Here is a 16,257-nt window from a genome sequence, read left to right on the forward strand (position 1 = left end):
CCACTCTTTCGCAATGTAAGTCAATGGGAAAAAGTGTTTCCGGGCCCAGCAACCTAAAGGAAGTGTAGTACCGCCGTTTGACCAGCACGAATATTCTCATCAGACTCCGGCGCACTTCCTGGGGGTTTGCCTGCCAGTAAACCCAAAGCAGAAGAAGAAGGAGTGACGTCAGCGGCTTCATAATCATTTGCCTTATCCTTCCCCAGGGATTTATTCCGGTGTGAACGCGATCTGTACTTAGTTCATGAGAACTAAAGAGTTCTCATTAACTAAGTTCTCATGAACCTTTGTCGGAAAAGTACTGCGGTGTGAACGGCTGAACGCGCCTTATGACTTTTGGTACAGAAGTAAAGAATGTAAAACTATAATTCATGGTTGATTCAAAGTCCAAACAATCAATGAATTAGTGAAGATTAACCTTTACTAAGTCAGTGAAAATGTACCTTAAATTAAAACTGTGCATAAGTATGCTCACAGAGCTCCTAGTTTGGCTTCAATACTTTAGTCTGGACCAGTTTTTGTGTGAAGAGTTTTGTCATCAAATATACACAGTAGTGCTTTTATGTGTCAACTGGTTGATTCTCAAGCCCACAAAAAGTCCCCTGTCAGTTCCTGTTGTGCCTGTGAGGGCAGAACACCGCACCCCCTACTCTAGGAATGGGTAGATTGGTAGAACACTTCCTCTAACCTGAGCAAAAGTTGTGGCGGTTGGTTTAGCAGGTTTTGCAGATGTCTAGGTTGCCTTTTGAGCTGCCTATATGCATAGTGAGATGGGTCCCCTCTATTTGTATTGGCACGGTTTGGAGTATACAGAGGCTTTTATTATTTGTGTGTTACATAATACAAAAAAAACAAAAACACATTTATAGTAGACATACAAACTACTTTTTTGTTTATCCACCCAAAAGCATCAATATCACAATAACTTATTCAACGTGTAAGACTCATTTCTAATTGTGTGACCGATTGGATGCATTTTGATGTGCATATTTTTATTAGCTTACATAAGAAAAAAGGGAATTCTTGACTACTCCTCTGGGTGAGTCATGGACCTGGAATACTCATCTGATAGACTTGTCTCCAAAAACCTGATTCATTGTTGAGTGGTTTAAATTCCTGTACTTTTTGAAGCTACCTTACTACGGTCGTAAGTTTGTGTGGTGTGTCACAGCCATTCAGACTTAAAGGAGTCAAATGGGGGTCTTTCATTAGATTATTTCCTATACTTCTTGTTAAACATTAAGCTGTCTTTGGCTCTTTTCTGCTGGAACAAATGTAAATGTCCCCTCTGCGGTACGATTAAAGGTATTCTGATTCTGATAATATAACTTTGCACTATGTTTTCAGAACTGTCTTCAACATAGAAATGACCAAATTGATAGTTTCTTATTTTTGTTAAATGTGTTTACATTGTTTTGTTTGTTTTCTCTCTGAATACCCCTTTTTTTGTGTACTTATTTTTCTTTTTGTTTGTGCCAGATATCAACTTTGTGATCTAAGAAAATAGAGATATGGGTTATTTTTTAACACTTCTAAAATATGTTAAATGAAACATGATTATTTAAAATCAAGATGACCAACCTTTTCTGAGTTCCCATCAACGTGATGAGCTTATACATGTGTATAATACATTTACCACAATGCATTTATTTACAGTAACATATGAAATAAAGTTGTACATATGTCAATTAGGTTCCTATATTGATCAAAATTATATGTTAGTAAATATTTGATTCAAACAGATGTAATAAGACTTTGTTTACTTTTCTTTTTCATCTTTTTGCATTGAAACTATTACACCTTGGGTGTGTTTTGCTGTGATCATTTTTCTTTTTTTCAGCCTACCCAGTATATGAAACCTACACACACCTTTTCAAAAAGGGAATACAAAAACAGTCAATGGCATTTATTGTCAGAGGTTTGACAATGCAGTTGAACCTGCTCACTGTCAGTGAAACACACATGATATCCTCACGGCAGGAACAGAACATCCCATTTGCTGGTGTTATGCTCGGAAATACCCATGCACGTGACATTACGGTCTCTTAGAACAAATATTGCCATGTTACTAGATACTAAACCATAGAGGCTTTAGAATGTGTGTATTAAAGGTATACCAAATTATGCCTATCTCTAACAGCAATAAATTGCACACACAGGAAACAAAGATCATATATTTTCACTATTTTTGACGAAAACAAGATAAATACTCTTGACATTATGTACTTCCTGTTTTATTTCTGTGACAAAGAGAGGATTAAAACGTGGTATTTTCTTCTGCAGTTATTCAAAGTTTTCCACTGAAAAAAGCAAGATGTAGTCATTAAGTCCATTGTTGCAGGTGTGTGGTGAGGGAAAGTGATCCTGATCATTTGGCAACGTAATCTTTACTTATTTCCACCAATTCATGTATTGGTTGTTGTTAAATACTCTTTAGTACTTTCTATTTGGTCTACTTACACACCTCACTGACAAATACTTTTTCCAAAATCTCTTAAAAAAGCAAGTTAAAGGCCCTTGAGTTTGGATTATTTTGTGACAGCTATTGCCAAGGTCAAGAATTTAGCACGTAGTAGTTTAAAAATATGATCCATTAATGTTTTAAAATGCCTGCACAGTGCACAACTCTGTAAATATGTGAGTATAAATTAAGCTGTGCTCTAGGAAATACTTTGTCGAGGATGCATGACAAAAGAGAATCGGATCCTATAGGCTACTGTACATTTCCTCAATAGACATAGGTGCAGCACTAACATTATTAACGGTAACACTTTATATTAAGGTACACAAATTAACCATCAACTAGTTGTTCATTAACATGCATATTAGCAGTATATTGGCTCTTTATTAGTCATTATAAAACACTTATTAATGCCTTATTCTACATGACCATATTCTACAAGTAATAAGCCATTAGTTGAGAGTTTTTCCTCAATAACGCTCTAATTAGTGCTTATTTGTTGCAAGTAAGGAACTTATTGTACATGAGTTTTGGTCTTAATATGCTCTGCTCAATATGGGCCTAATAAGGCAGTAGTACCACAAGAATAGTAATTCTCCCATAATAACACTTAACAAATATAATCTATTCTTATGGAACAAGACATGAAACTACAAGTGTTAATTAAGTCTAAACAACTCAAAATTAGCTATTTATATCTAAGAACATGTTCCCTATTTTAAAGTGAAGTCTTGTTCATAACCAATAAGCTATTAGTTTGACTCTAATTGACCAGAACAGGTTCCCTATTCTAAAGTTGCCTCCTCTTCACACTGTAAATACATTATAGCACACAACTACTGAAATGAACCTCAACAGTACATGAACAAAGTAGGCTCACGTTGAAATATCTGTTTTATTAATGAACCACTAAAGAGAGGTTCAGACACATACCAACACATGTCAAGTTTCTCCAAGGCTGAGAACATATATGCAGCCTGTACTTTTTAATAAAAACTGATTTTTAACAGAGTTTATGTATTTGTGATCATACTGTGTGACCTGCTTGTATGTTCTTACACAATAGGTGTAGGCCTACTGTTCTCTCTCTGTGTTGTCTCAGTGTGAACCTAGATTAAACAGCCAGCCAAACTCTTTTGAGAGCCAGGGAATGAGCAGCCATGCTCCTTTATTGACTTATTTGCAGTCCACTGACATTCAAACGAAGTGAAACTATAAAAAAAAGAAGTTACAAGGCACTTAATGATCTCATACATGCCAGTGTAACATACACAGATGAACACATTAGGACCGCTTAGTGTAAACAAGGTAAACATAGCTAATGCTAGCTGTACAATAAGCATGTATACAGGCTAGTATGACTAACGCTAGCATGTATGCCAGGGGTACTCAAATACAAATCTTAAAGGTCCAAAATAAATGTTTCAATAAGACAAAGGTCCGTTTATTACGGTCATTCAAACTTTTAAACAATTGCAACAAGATTCTTAACACGAGGTTGCAAAAACAAAAATAATCTGTATGCAGCAGTTTTCATTGTTGTTGTGTCTGTGCTTGATCCCTCGGAGTCGCAGTGTAAGAGCTGCACAGTTATGAATAAAGGCAGCTGCACCCTCTTTCATTCAGCATTCCCATTATTGCTTTATAAATGTATTCCCCCTTGTGTGTCCACTGAGGTTCGTCAGGCCCAACACATCTTCAACAAATTCCCCCTTCGCCTCATCATGAAAACTCACAAACACCAGCAACTGAGCATTGTCAGTGGACTCACCCACAGCTAAGGAAATGCACTGCGCATTTTTTATTCCATCACAAAGCTGATTAATCAAATCACCAGCCAGTATTTATGTTCTTCTGGTTGCTGTGGAATATGAGAGGGGATTTGCTTGATTTTACCTGTTATTTCCTCTTTTTGTTTGCCTTCAACATGGTCTCCATCACTTCAGTCATGCATTCTTTTATACTTCAGTTATTATCCAGTGGAAAGTCCTTACCTACTGGCCTAGTTCAATCAAAGTGGTTACTTTTTTTTGGCTGGGCAGTGTAGTTTTACACACCGTCTTATTTGACTTTCTCAGGACTTAAAACTGTTTTTTGGGGGCAGACCCCCTCAAAGAAAAATATATATTTACACTAGGGCCGGGACTTTAACGCGTTAATTAAGATTAATTAATTACACAAAAATGAACGCGTTAAAAAAATTAACGCATTTTAATCGCACTTTAATCGCACTTATTTTTGCACAGCGGAACGTTTCTCACTGGATGAGTTTCAGGCGTACCGATTATACTGGAGCACCAACTAACGTTCATGACTTCAGCATGGGACTTCAAACAACAACAAACCACGGTGAACAATAGTCAAACATGAACGAACAAGCTGATGAGACTGCTTTGGTCGGCCCTGTGGATGGGACATTTTGTTTTAAAAAACGGACGGATGGAAGCGTCGATAAGAGCACGGTTGTGTGCAAATTATGCAAAAAAGAATTTGCATATCACCTAAATGCAAAGCATGTAGCAGCTAGCGTGGACGTTAGCCCGACTCCGAGTACAAGGAATCACACCCTGACCCAACCCACACTCAACCAGATGACTGGTTTCAGGGCCAGGATAAGTAAATCCACGTCTGAGAAAATAACCAACTCCCTGGCTCACTGGATTGCACTCGACTGTAGACCACTTGGAGTGGTTGAAGATAAGGGGCTGCAAAAGGTACTCCAGATTGCATCGTCTGACGCAACATATGAGCTGCCATGCAGAAAGACAGTGACAAAAAGAATCCAGCAGCTTTATGACAATGAAAAGGAAGATAAAGAGAATTTATTGGAGAAAGCCGAATGTGTTGCCCTGACTGTGGATCATTGGACCTCGGTAAGCAATTCAAATTACCTCGGTGTGACGGCACACTTTATTGACATCAAGTGGCGTCTTCACTCATTTGCCTTGACCATCCAGAAGACCACCACTAGGCACTTTGCTGAAAACGTGGCAGAAGATTTTGAGTCTGTGGCAGAGGCCTGGGAAGTCACACTAAAAGTCACCACAATCGGAACAGACTGTGCCCGAACCATGATCACTGCAATGAGACTGCTCACATTCCAGCACATGCCGTGTGTTGCTCACGTGTTGCAAAGGACCATCACAGTTTGCCTTGCTGACAGCGGGTTCACAGGCACATTGGCAAGATGTCGTAAGATAGTGGGGCATTTTAAACACAGCCCCTCAAACACAGAGGAACTGCACAAGGAGCAAACAGAACTAGAACAAGACAAAGAGCCACTGATACAGGATGTTTCCACAAGGTGGAATTCAACACTGTTTATGATCTCTCGTCTGCTGAAGAACCAAGAGGCTGTGAAGGCTACTCTAGCCAAACAGAAGCACAAGCTCAGAGTGGGACAGACTGCAGAGCAGGCTTGGAATTTCGTCATTTTAGGGGCAAGGCCATTTGGCCTTCCCGTTCACATTTTTTTCAAGGGCACAAAGGCCACATGACAGGGCACAAAGGCCACATGACAGGGCACAAAGGCCGTTTGGTTAAATTACGCTGGTCAATCAACATGACTGAAAAGTGTAGCACTAACGTCAACACCAGTCGTTTTACAAATGGCTGAATAGCAATAGTGTTTCTTTAACGTATACGTTAAGTTCAGCCATAAACCACATAAGTCAGTCATGTATTATATCAAAACCGCTTAGCAAGAAAAATACTAGATTCAAAGGTGACAGCTATCTGCTAGCTTGTAGAAGCAACACTAGATGTAGACCCCTTGAAGGGAAGACGTTAGCGCTATCCAAACTAGCTAGCCATCGCTAGTTTTCATGACAAAATGTAACGAGTCGACTTTAAATAGGCTAATACAATGGTAATTACCTATCAATAGTACTTTCTATAAACACGTAAATGTTAAGTCCTTTCAAATACTACCACATACTTCAGTTAAATCATATCAAAACAGCTTGGTCCGCTTGCTTACCTGTGCTTGTCTTGCTCCCGCGGCTGAGGAGGAGGCTGTCTGGCCCCTACAGGCATTTCTGACGGAACAATCACAGCAGAGCAATCGCTCTGATCCACAGGCACGGGACTATCCTACTGCGCGCACTAATATGACTTTACTAGCGTTGTTTACACTGGAACTTTTGACAGGGGCACCAAGGCCACTTTGGCCGTGAATTGCATTTTTTTTCACAGGGCATCACGGCCAAAGTGCGGGACAACGACGGCCATGGCCGTCGTGGCCGTCGTGAAATTCCCACCCTGCTGCAGAGGCTCGAGACCCTCCTTAAACCATGCAGGTAAACACCCACCAACTGTTTTATTAATGGGATTAATTCATCATTGCTGTCCCTTGAAAAACGTTGTGAATTGACTATGCAGTATAAATTAAATTGCTTTTCCAAAATGTATTGTACTGAATATCAATATCACTATGATTATAGTATAAAGTTGCTACTGTTTTTAATCTACTATTAATTGGTACAATAATAAATCACTTTCCTAAACTATCCACTGCAGATATGTGACTGAGCTCCTTGGGGGTGAGACTTATGTCTCGTGCTCTGTTGTGTTACCTGCTCTCCGCCACCTGACCCGCACCATGGAGGTCTCAGATGACGACCCAGCCTATGTGGTGAGGTTCAAGGCTGCCTTTAAAAAGGACCTGTCTCAACGCTAAGATGCACTCAACCATGGATGGCTCAGGGTGGCTACAGCACTCGACCCGCGCTTTAAGGTAACATGTGTAATGGTCTTCTTTGTTTTTCTCTTTTCTTGCTTTTTGACCTCCTTTCCCCTCCCCCCCCCCCCTCTTCTTCCCTCCCCCCTCTTTCTTTCTATGGAATAACAATATGATGGGAACCATGTACGAAAATGAATTTCACCCACCTTTTTACTCTGTAAATCTGTGATGTGACAATAAACCTGATTCTGATTCTGATTCTAAGGACCTAAAGTGTCTACCAAGAGGAGAGCGAGGAGGGGTGTGGACCAGCGTTGAGGCACTGCTGCAAAAAGAACCAGACAGAGCCACTCCAGTACCCACAGAGGACCCAGCAAGGAAGAGGAGCTTCCTGCTGTTTAATTCAGACTCTGAATCAGAGGATGAAGAAGGGCCCAACGGGGCTCTGAGCCGCTACAGGGCAGAGCCCACCATCAGTGAGACAGACTGCCCACTGCAGTGGTGGTCCACTCATGAGGGGGCCCATCCACAGCTTTCTGCCCTGGCCCGCAAGTATCTGGGCAGCCCTGCCACTTCTGTCCCTTGCGAGAGACTTTTCTCACTGGCAGGTAACATAGTTCAAAAGAAGAGGGCAGCCTTGAGCTCTGAAAATGTGAACAGGCTAGTTTGTCTCAGCAACTGGCTGAAAGAGAAGAAGCAGAATAAGTAGTCTTAGAGGTATCCTGAGGCCAATGGGCTTGTTACTGAAATGTTGATCAAACAGTGGCCTACGCAACAGAGATTTTATTTTTCATCAGGATATTGGAAGAATAGGAGGGATTGAGGTCAATCACTGGCACTTTTTTATTTTATTTTAAATGGTACACTTGATGTTGAACTATTTATTATGTTGTTGGTGCAACTGGCACTTTATGTTGAACTGTTTATTGTTTTGGCCAAGGTTATTGAGATAGTTGGACTGAAATTGATTAGATTTTTTAAATCAACAAAGTCTGTTATGGCCTCTGAAGCAAGAGAGATGTTTTCGAATAGTCAGGGTTTCCAATGTTCTAAATGTACTAGAAAGTATTGTGTTTTACTTAAAAAAGTACCACCTTGAAAAAAAATAAACAATGTTTTGTTGCTTAAGCTTATGTATTCAGTCATTATTCAATGGTATACTAAAATCCATGTGAAAATTGCTTCTCACTGTTCTCAGGTCAAATATGTATATTTGATTAAAAATGCGATTAATTTCGATTAATTAATTCCAAAGCCTCTAATTAATTAGATTAATTTTTTTAATCGAGTCCCGGCTCTAATTTACACACGTAAGGTCATCATCTTAATAGTTTTGTATGCTCATCCGTGAGCAGAGCATCAAGTTGACATGTCTATTGCCGCTGAATGCGGCGATTACCATTTTGTTCAGCAAAACGCCTCACAAACGTATTAAGATCAACAGCTTTAGTGCGTTTTGATTCAATGCTGAGTACAGCCAAACTGACAGTCTCTTCTCTGTCAGTGTAGACCTCAAATACCTCATTCCTTCAGTGCTTGGGTCCGAATGCTTCTCGTTTTGCGCCGTCCTGTTCAAATAAAATCGCCACCAATCATATGTCCACGCTCGCGCCAGGACCGGGGGAGGGGTTACATGACGTGCATCTTGTGCTGCATTCACTTGCACTCGGACATTAGAGACTTTCTCTCATAAATGTCCGATAAGCTACAACTTTTCTTTCAAAACAAAGCTGGGTGCAGACCCGGCGCCAGAACAAATCTAAAGGGAGGGCATATGATTTTCATGGGAGGGCACACAAAACCGTCACGTGCTGCGGGCCTGCGGCACAATATATATCAAACAGCAAGGCCAACAGCATTGCGTAAAGACGCACACTTATCGCAAACATACACAAATAAAGGGCAACATAGCAACCACTTTGAAACATTGTGTGCGTGGCAGCAAAAACACTGGTAAATCACGAGCAAGGTTGACAGCTAAAAAAGCTATAATATAAACGACAGCTGACACGTAATAACGGCTCCGTGCCAGCTGATCTGCACCAAAGTACTCATTTCCTTATTTGTTTCCTCGCGTATCTGTCTCTCTCTCCACAAACTCTCACATGAAATGTGTTCTTTTGATGCGGCATGCCTTAGCAGTCCTTTATCAGTCTGTAATGCGTGTTTCCAGTCGCAAAAACCTTTGACAGTAAAAGCCGCATCAGATGAAGACGTATTCACTTTAAACTGTCTAGACTACAGGGGAAACAAAAGGCTGCGTCTGCTTTTAACGAATATTCAAGCCATGGTCTGTTGTTGTACCACGCAGCGGCAAAAGTGCGCTTCTTTCCTGAAAACAATCTCCCTGGATAACGATCCAGCTTCACCTGCTTGGGTTTATTAACCCCAAGATCATCGCTAACTCAGCCCCGGGGTTTGCCGAGGTCAAGCTTGTGACATTAAGGCGTGCTGCTGCAACGGCAGGTGCAGGGTCGCCAGCAGCTGCATCGGCTGCAGTTATTTCATTGCTATTTCGTTTTAATAAATCCTTAGACCTTTGCAGCCAATTTCTGATGTCCATTTTGTAATGCAAACAGAAATGGGAGTCTACAGAATGCACAATAAACAAATCCAGAATAGGCAGCAGAGTGTGACGCTGTGATTGGTCTAAATGGGGACGAATCAGACACATGCATTTATTTGACGTAGCCTGTGATTTTTTTTTGTTTTGTTCTGACATCACATACATCGTAGCATAAAAGTTCACAGTTTATTTATAATTAAAAAAATAAAATATATATATTTTTTAATTTTTATAAATAATAAAAAACGTGTTTATTGGGGGAGGGCAGGAATGTCAAATGGGAGGGCCTGGCCCTCCCACGGCGCCGGGCATGGCTGGGTGGCAAGGCCTATTTTTAGGGTGTCAGTTGCCACCCCGGTCGGTGAAACTAGGCTACTAGCTACAGTACAGATGGAACTAGATGAGCTGTTAACTCTCGCTCTGAATCAGACAGGTTGAAAGAGACACAGACATGTTTCCCACCCGCATTCCGCGAAGACCCGCCCTACTGTGCCTCTGATTCGCAGATTGTTTGGGGGGAAAAAAGGCTGACGGGATGCTGAATGTGATTGGACCGATGCGTTGACAGACACACACAGACAGTGGAACAGGACATGCAGAGTGCTGTTTGCAGTCTATGGACATAGCGGATCATTTTGACTCGTTGCGTTGTGGCGATGTCTCGCAGATAACACAGATAATACATATGAAAAGTATAATTTGCTCAGAGTCCAGAGACAGTTGTGGTTCGGTCCGGATCCGGACCTGAGTCCGGACTTTGAGGATGCCTGATGTATGCTAACGCTACCGTGTATGCCAGGGATCACCAACTACATTTGTCCAAGGGCCAAAATGTATCCAATAGACACTATCGCGGGCTAGCGATTTTTATATAGCCCAGAATTTTGAAGTGGGGGGGGGGGGGGGGGGGGGGGGGGGTGCTAGTGGAGCACGCTCAGGTACTGTGGACCGCATAAAGCTTAGCAGACTCTTCACGCTAACGAAGGATCACTTCTAGGCAGGGTTGGGAGGGTTACTTTGTAAATGTAATCAGTTACTGAATACATGCTCTGAAAGTAATCAGAATACAGTTACAGTTACGTGTCTTAAAAATGTATTCAGATTACTTTTAGAATACTTTCTTTTTCCATAACAGATGGGTATGTTTTGGTGAACAGGAGACACTTATTTTACTGTTTTAATGGCTTATCAAGAACTCAAACACAACATCTTGGTGTCATTCTGGACAGCTCCCTCTCATCTGCACCACACATAAAAAACATCACCCAGACTGCATTCTTTGTACTGTCTTAAAACCTTTCCTTGGAATATGTTATGAATTGTAAGGTGTCCTTGGGTGCTTTGAAAGGCGCCCCTAAATAGAATGAATTATCATTATTATGTATTATCTGAAACGATGTAATAACTTTTAAAACTTTTTCCAGTCACTTGCCCCATGCATTCAGCAGCAGCAGGCCATTCACTTTGATTTGATCCCGTTATAAATGTCATCATCTCGACAATAAAGAAATGCTACATAAACGTTATCTTGCACATTTTATCGAACCATCTCCGTTTCTAACTTTCAATATATTTTAAAAGAGATCTCTCTCTCTCATCTGCGTGCGGGGGCGGGGCCTCATAGACACTCTGCATCTCTCTCTCGCTCACAGACATGCAGCGCTGTGCAGTGTGCACACAGTTCTGCCGGTAATGAATATTACATTTTGTGAGGAAACTTTTCCACCAATAATTCCAAAAAGTATTCCAAAATGTATTCACTTCAGGTTTACGAAAGTAACTGTAATCAGATTACTCGTTTTTCAAATGTAACGCCAGCTGAATACAGTTAGCCTACTTGATTTTTGTATTCTGATTACGTAACGCCGTTACATGTATTCCGTTACAACCCAACCCTGCTTCTAGGCTACTGTCCCGCAGCTCCTGCCTCTCTGTTGGACTCTGTCGCAGCGGGGCTACTGCTGTGGTGCGGAGCGCATTAACCAGACTCTTCACAACGAACGATCAATAGGCTACATGCACTAGGCTAGGGTCTGAGACGTACTTCCGCCTTAGCCGTTATACTGCTCGGACGCTTCCGGGTTGCTTCTGGTCTGCGTAGCTGAGCGTCCACAAATGTTTTACTGTTTAAATCTGTGGTTTAAATATGAGTCGACGGAAGATTTTCAAAACGGAGCATTTGCAAAGACAAGTGTAGAACTACTCCGAGCACTGCTGTGTCCCACTTTGTACGGCGTCAGCTAAATTCAACGGCGTCCTAAGTTTCCATGGCTTTCCGACCGAACTCGAGCTGCAAAGACAGTGGCTGGTTAAAATACGACGCGATAACTTTACAATCTCCTCTCACTCCAAGGTCTGCAGTCGTCACTTCGCTACGGATCTGCAGAAGCAACTGCAGGAGTTAAGAGTCCAGCGAGAGTTTTGCTTACAGCGGTTTGCTGGCTCCGACGACAACATCCGATTCTATACCAGGTAATGTTCTGGCTAAATTCTAAGTTTTTGAGATGGGTTAGCTTATAAAGAATCCTGTTTACCTGCCGTTTGACTGCTGACTATTTGCATGCAGTGTTGGAATAAGTAGGCTACTCAACTTAACTGAAGTATAAGTACAAATACTATGGTTTGAAAATACTCCTGAACTGAACATGTAGAATCATAAATCATGTGTTTTCATAAGTAACTAGAAACTATGAAGGTTAACTAAATGTGGTGGAGTAAAACATACTAATACTAACAACATACTGATAATACTTTACTACAAGTGGAAATCTTCAAAACCTTACCAAAGTAAAAGTACATGTCAATATCCACTGCGTTTCTCCCAGTTGCACACTTAAGAATGAAGAGTAAAAGTAGTCATTCTGTGTAAAATGTTCCCTGTATGTTTTAGATTATTATTACTGCTGCTTTAATGTAGTTGTTACATGTTACTGCTGTATATTACTATACCTGCACCAAGTGCCTTCTTAATCAGTCTATTTGAATTGTAATGTATTATAGCAAACAAGAGGAAAGCATTAGCCCATGTGTTACAATTAACAAGTCAATTAATGACTGACATGTGTCTTTTGTGTACAGATTCCCGAGCTATAACCACCTGATGGCCTTCTGGTTTTTGATTGAGGCTTCCATTTATAAAATGGTTCGTGTTACAAGAGACCCTATCAGCTGCCAAGAGGAATGAAGAAGTGGTTACACACGCACGTCCATCAACGGTAGGCTACGTTTATTTTAACACACAATCTAAACACAAACTGAAGGGAAAATGTTTCTCCAACATTTCATTGCTTTCGTGTAGGCTAAAAGGCTATAGTACTCAATCCTTTTTGAATACATCAGAGAACTAAAACAACTTAATGTTTTTCCCATGGTGTGCTACACTCATGACATTAATATAGTACCCTTTTTTTGTTTATCTTCCAGAGACAGCTGCTTCAGCCAATTGACGAGTTCTTCCTTTTTCTCTGCTTCCTGTAGGTGGGTTTGAAAAAGAGGGACCTTGCAAACCACTTCAACGTACACCAGTCCACTGTGAGCCGCATCATTGCAACATGGACGAGTTTTCTTACAACTTTATTGGGGTCACAGTGCATCTGGCTTACACCTGCAGAAGTTCAAGCCCATCTCCCAGAGGCATTCAAAGATTTCCCAGACACACAGGTGATCCTGGATTGCACAGAGCTGAGGTGTCAAACACCATCCTCACTCCTCCTTCAAAGTGAAATGTATTCTACATACAAATCTCACTGCACCATGAAAGCCCTGGTTGGCATAGCCCCACATGGCGCAGTGACATTTGTTTCCAGTCTGTATGGTGGTTCTGTCAGCGACAAGGAGATTTTCAAACAATCTGGAATAGCTGCGTTCTTGACTGAAAACATGGCAGTGATGGTAGATAAGGGCTTCCTGATCAGCGATTGCTGCAAATGCAAAGTGTACTGCCCACCTTTTCTGTCAAAGCAGAAGCAAATGCCAGCCTATCAGGTGAGGGAGACACAGGCCATTGCCAGACTGAGGGTTCATGTGGAGCGTGTCATTAGGAGGATAAAAGAGAACAAACTTTTTGATGGTATCATCCTCCTGTCCCATGCCTACAACATCAACCAACTGTTTGCAGTAGCATGTATGCTGTCAAACTATCAGAACAAAGCACTGGTCAAGAAATGGGTGAAATAAGACAAGATGATGACACCTGTGCAGGTAGCTGTGATTAAGCTGGGTGAGCACACCGTAATCCCGTGTTGCCTGACACACGCTAGTGTTTTGTTTGAATAAATGGTAAATAGCAAATTACAATGCGTTGATGATTTCTTACAAATGCAATGATTTACTATTCATTACACAAATCACTTCACTTTATTGTCTTTTTAAATACAATTGTATATTTATTTACATATATGAAATGTGACAAACAATATATATCAAAAACAAAATATTGAAATCACATTTTGTTGTCATTCAGAACACATGATTGAGGGATTGCCTCCTAAAAACAATGACGGCTGAGCCAGGGTCTAGCAGCTAACTGCTTACAGAGTTAACAATGGCTACAGTGCCCACTACTTTTTTAATGACAGGTACTTTGGCATGTATGTGTAAAAAAAAAAAAGTCTACTTTTTCTCTGATTGCTCTTTGCACTTCTGGATCTGTGTATATTCTTTGCACCAGGTAGTCCTCTTGTGCCCACACTACAAAATCACACCACTGCATCCCAGATACAAGAAGTTGACCCTGTACTTGCCAGTAATAGGCATGGCTTTTCTTGAGCTTAGGGGAGCCACATTCCATCTGCACATATTTGCAGTCGACATAATTTGGGACATTGGGACATTTGAATTCAACAAGGCCAAATTGGGGATATTCTGTTGTGTCAAAAACAACTCCATCAGGGGAGGCACCAAGCCAGGGCGTAGAGGGGTGAATGACAAGGCCACAAGGGAAGTAGTTCACGTTTGCCAGTCTACTGTATTCAGCTGTTACTGTGGGCTCCATCTCGGCACCTCTCCTCATTTCTGCAGTCTGCCTTGTACCTTTGAGTATTCGCTCTGTAAGAGAGTTAGCAGAGCTCTCACCTCTGACGTGACAAATCTCTCTAAACCTAGAGGCAGTAACCCTGGTTTTGCGGAGCAGATGCCACTCTGAGCTAGAGCTTTGCTCACGGGTAGCCTCCTCAATTTTGTGAGACATTTCCAAATCAACAGATAAGCTGTTCATATGTAGTTGCTCCTCTTCTGAGCACACCAGCGGTAAATCACATGGCAAGATCACATACCCCTCTATGGGCAAGTGGGGTGTTGGTGGTGTGTCAGTGTGAAGTGTGGTGTACCGAGACGTCAAAGCAGGCATCTGATAGGACAGAACACTGCCCTCCTGCACAATCCCGAAGGCACTTTCCACAAGGGGCTTGTCAGGTCTCATGTTCATTGTGGTCACAAGCGGCCTGTCTTCAATGCTGAATGCTGAGTATGCCTCCGTAACTCTGAACAGGCAGGGATCTGGTAATGGCCCCACCATGCCTCTGTAGAATCCACTCCTACAAAGAATGGCAAAGACAATATAGCACATTAATGTGACAATAAAGGTTAGGAATACAGCACCAGAATTATGAATTTTAAAAACACAGGAAACACAATTTTCCAGCTAAAATTACCTTACTCCAGTCTGCACCATCCTATTTGGTACAGGCTTGGTGAAGACCATGGAGTTGATGGGCCCTGGCTTCACACCCTTAAGGAAAAGACAATTACTGTTCGTTGAGTCACTTTAAAACAAAAACTCTGTGAAAGATTACAAGTATTTGAACCTCATTGAAATTACCATTGTTCACGGCTTGTGCCATTGCTGTTCCGATTCAGTACAGCTATGCACAGGTGGCACAACTAGCATGTTCAGTTCAGTTCAGTGTAGTGTGCTGTTTGGAACAGCAATGCTACTGTGTGATTGCACAAAACAGTTCCTGCAACACAGGAGCACTGGTTGTGCGTGAGCACCACTGGTGATGAATCACGAAGCGTTATCTAAAAAAGAGAGAAGAAATACTAGTGATTAGTAACCTCACTTGTTACTATGAGCCAGGAGGTTATTATGAGTAGAATTATTGGTTATTTTTACTGACCCATTATCCTAGAAGAAGCATGTATTCCTGAATGCTTAGTGTTACCCTCTTACCCTACAATACCACAATGAACTTTCTTTGGAAACTAAGATGCCTTGAAAATTGTATTAAAGCAGTTTTGACTATATATTTGAACCCCCAAACTTACACATCCATAATCAATGTAATAATATCTGACCAATCAGCTGTGATAAAGCAGGGAGAAGTAGGACACTGTTGAGATTCCCTTAAGGTAAACTAATGTTTAACTGAACTGAAACTCAATAAACAGGGGGGAACAGTGTCAATGCTGCCTGCCTACACTCAAACTGTGTGCTGTCTCGCTCTTCCGCATTGACCTGTAGCACAAGGCTTTCACGCTGACCTGCCCTGTCAGCCTGTCTTTATTGGACACTGAATGAAGAAAAACAGAGCAACAGCGTTAGATCTATAC

The 16,257-nt window shown here is 41.3% G+C and overlaps 1 long non-coding RNA gene across 1 annotated transcript; it reads left to right on the plus strand.

The window, feature by feature from the left end:
* Positions 1–11,740: 11,740 nt before the first annotated feature.
* Positions 11,741–14,001, plus strand: LOC117549409. Its single transcript, XR_004569477.1, has 3 exons — positions 11,741–12,180; positions 12,787–12,923; positions 13,132–14,001. It is a non-coding gene; the product is annotated as an uncharacterized LOC117549409 (long non-coding RNA).
* The last annotated feature ends 2,256 nt before the right edge of the window (positions 14,002–16,257 follow it).

This window comes from Gymnodraco acuticeps, unplaced genomic scaffold (assembly GCF_902827175.1).
Source record: "Gymnodraco acuticeps unplaced genomic scaffold, fGymAcu1.1, whole genome shotgun sequence".
NCBI lineage: Eukaryota > Metazoa > Chordata > Actinopteri > Perciformes > Bathydraconidae > Gymnodraco > Gymnodraco acuticeps.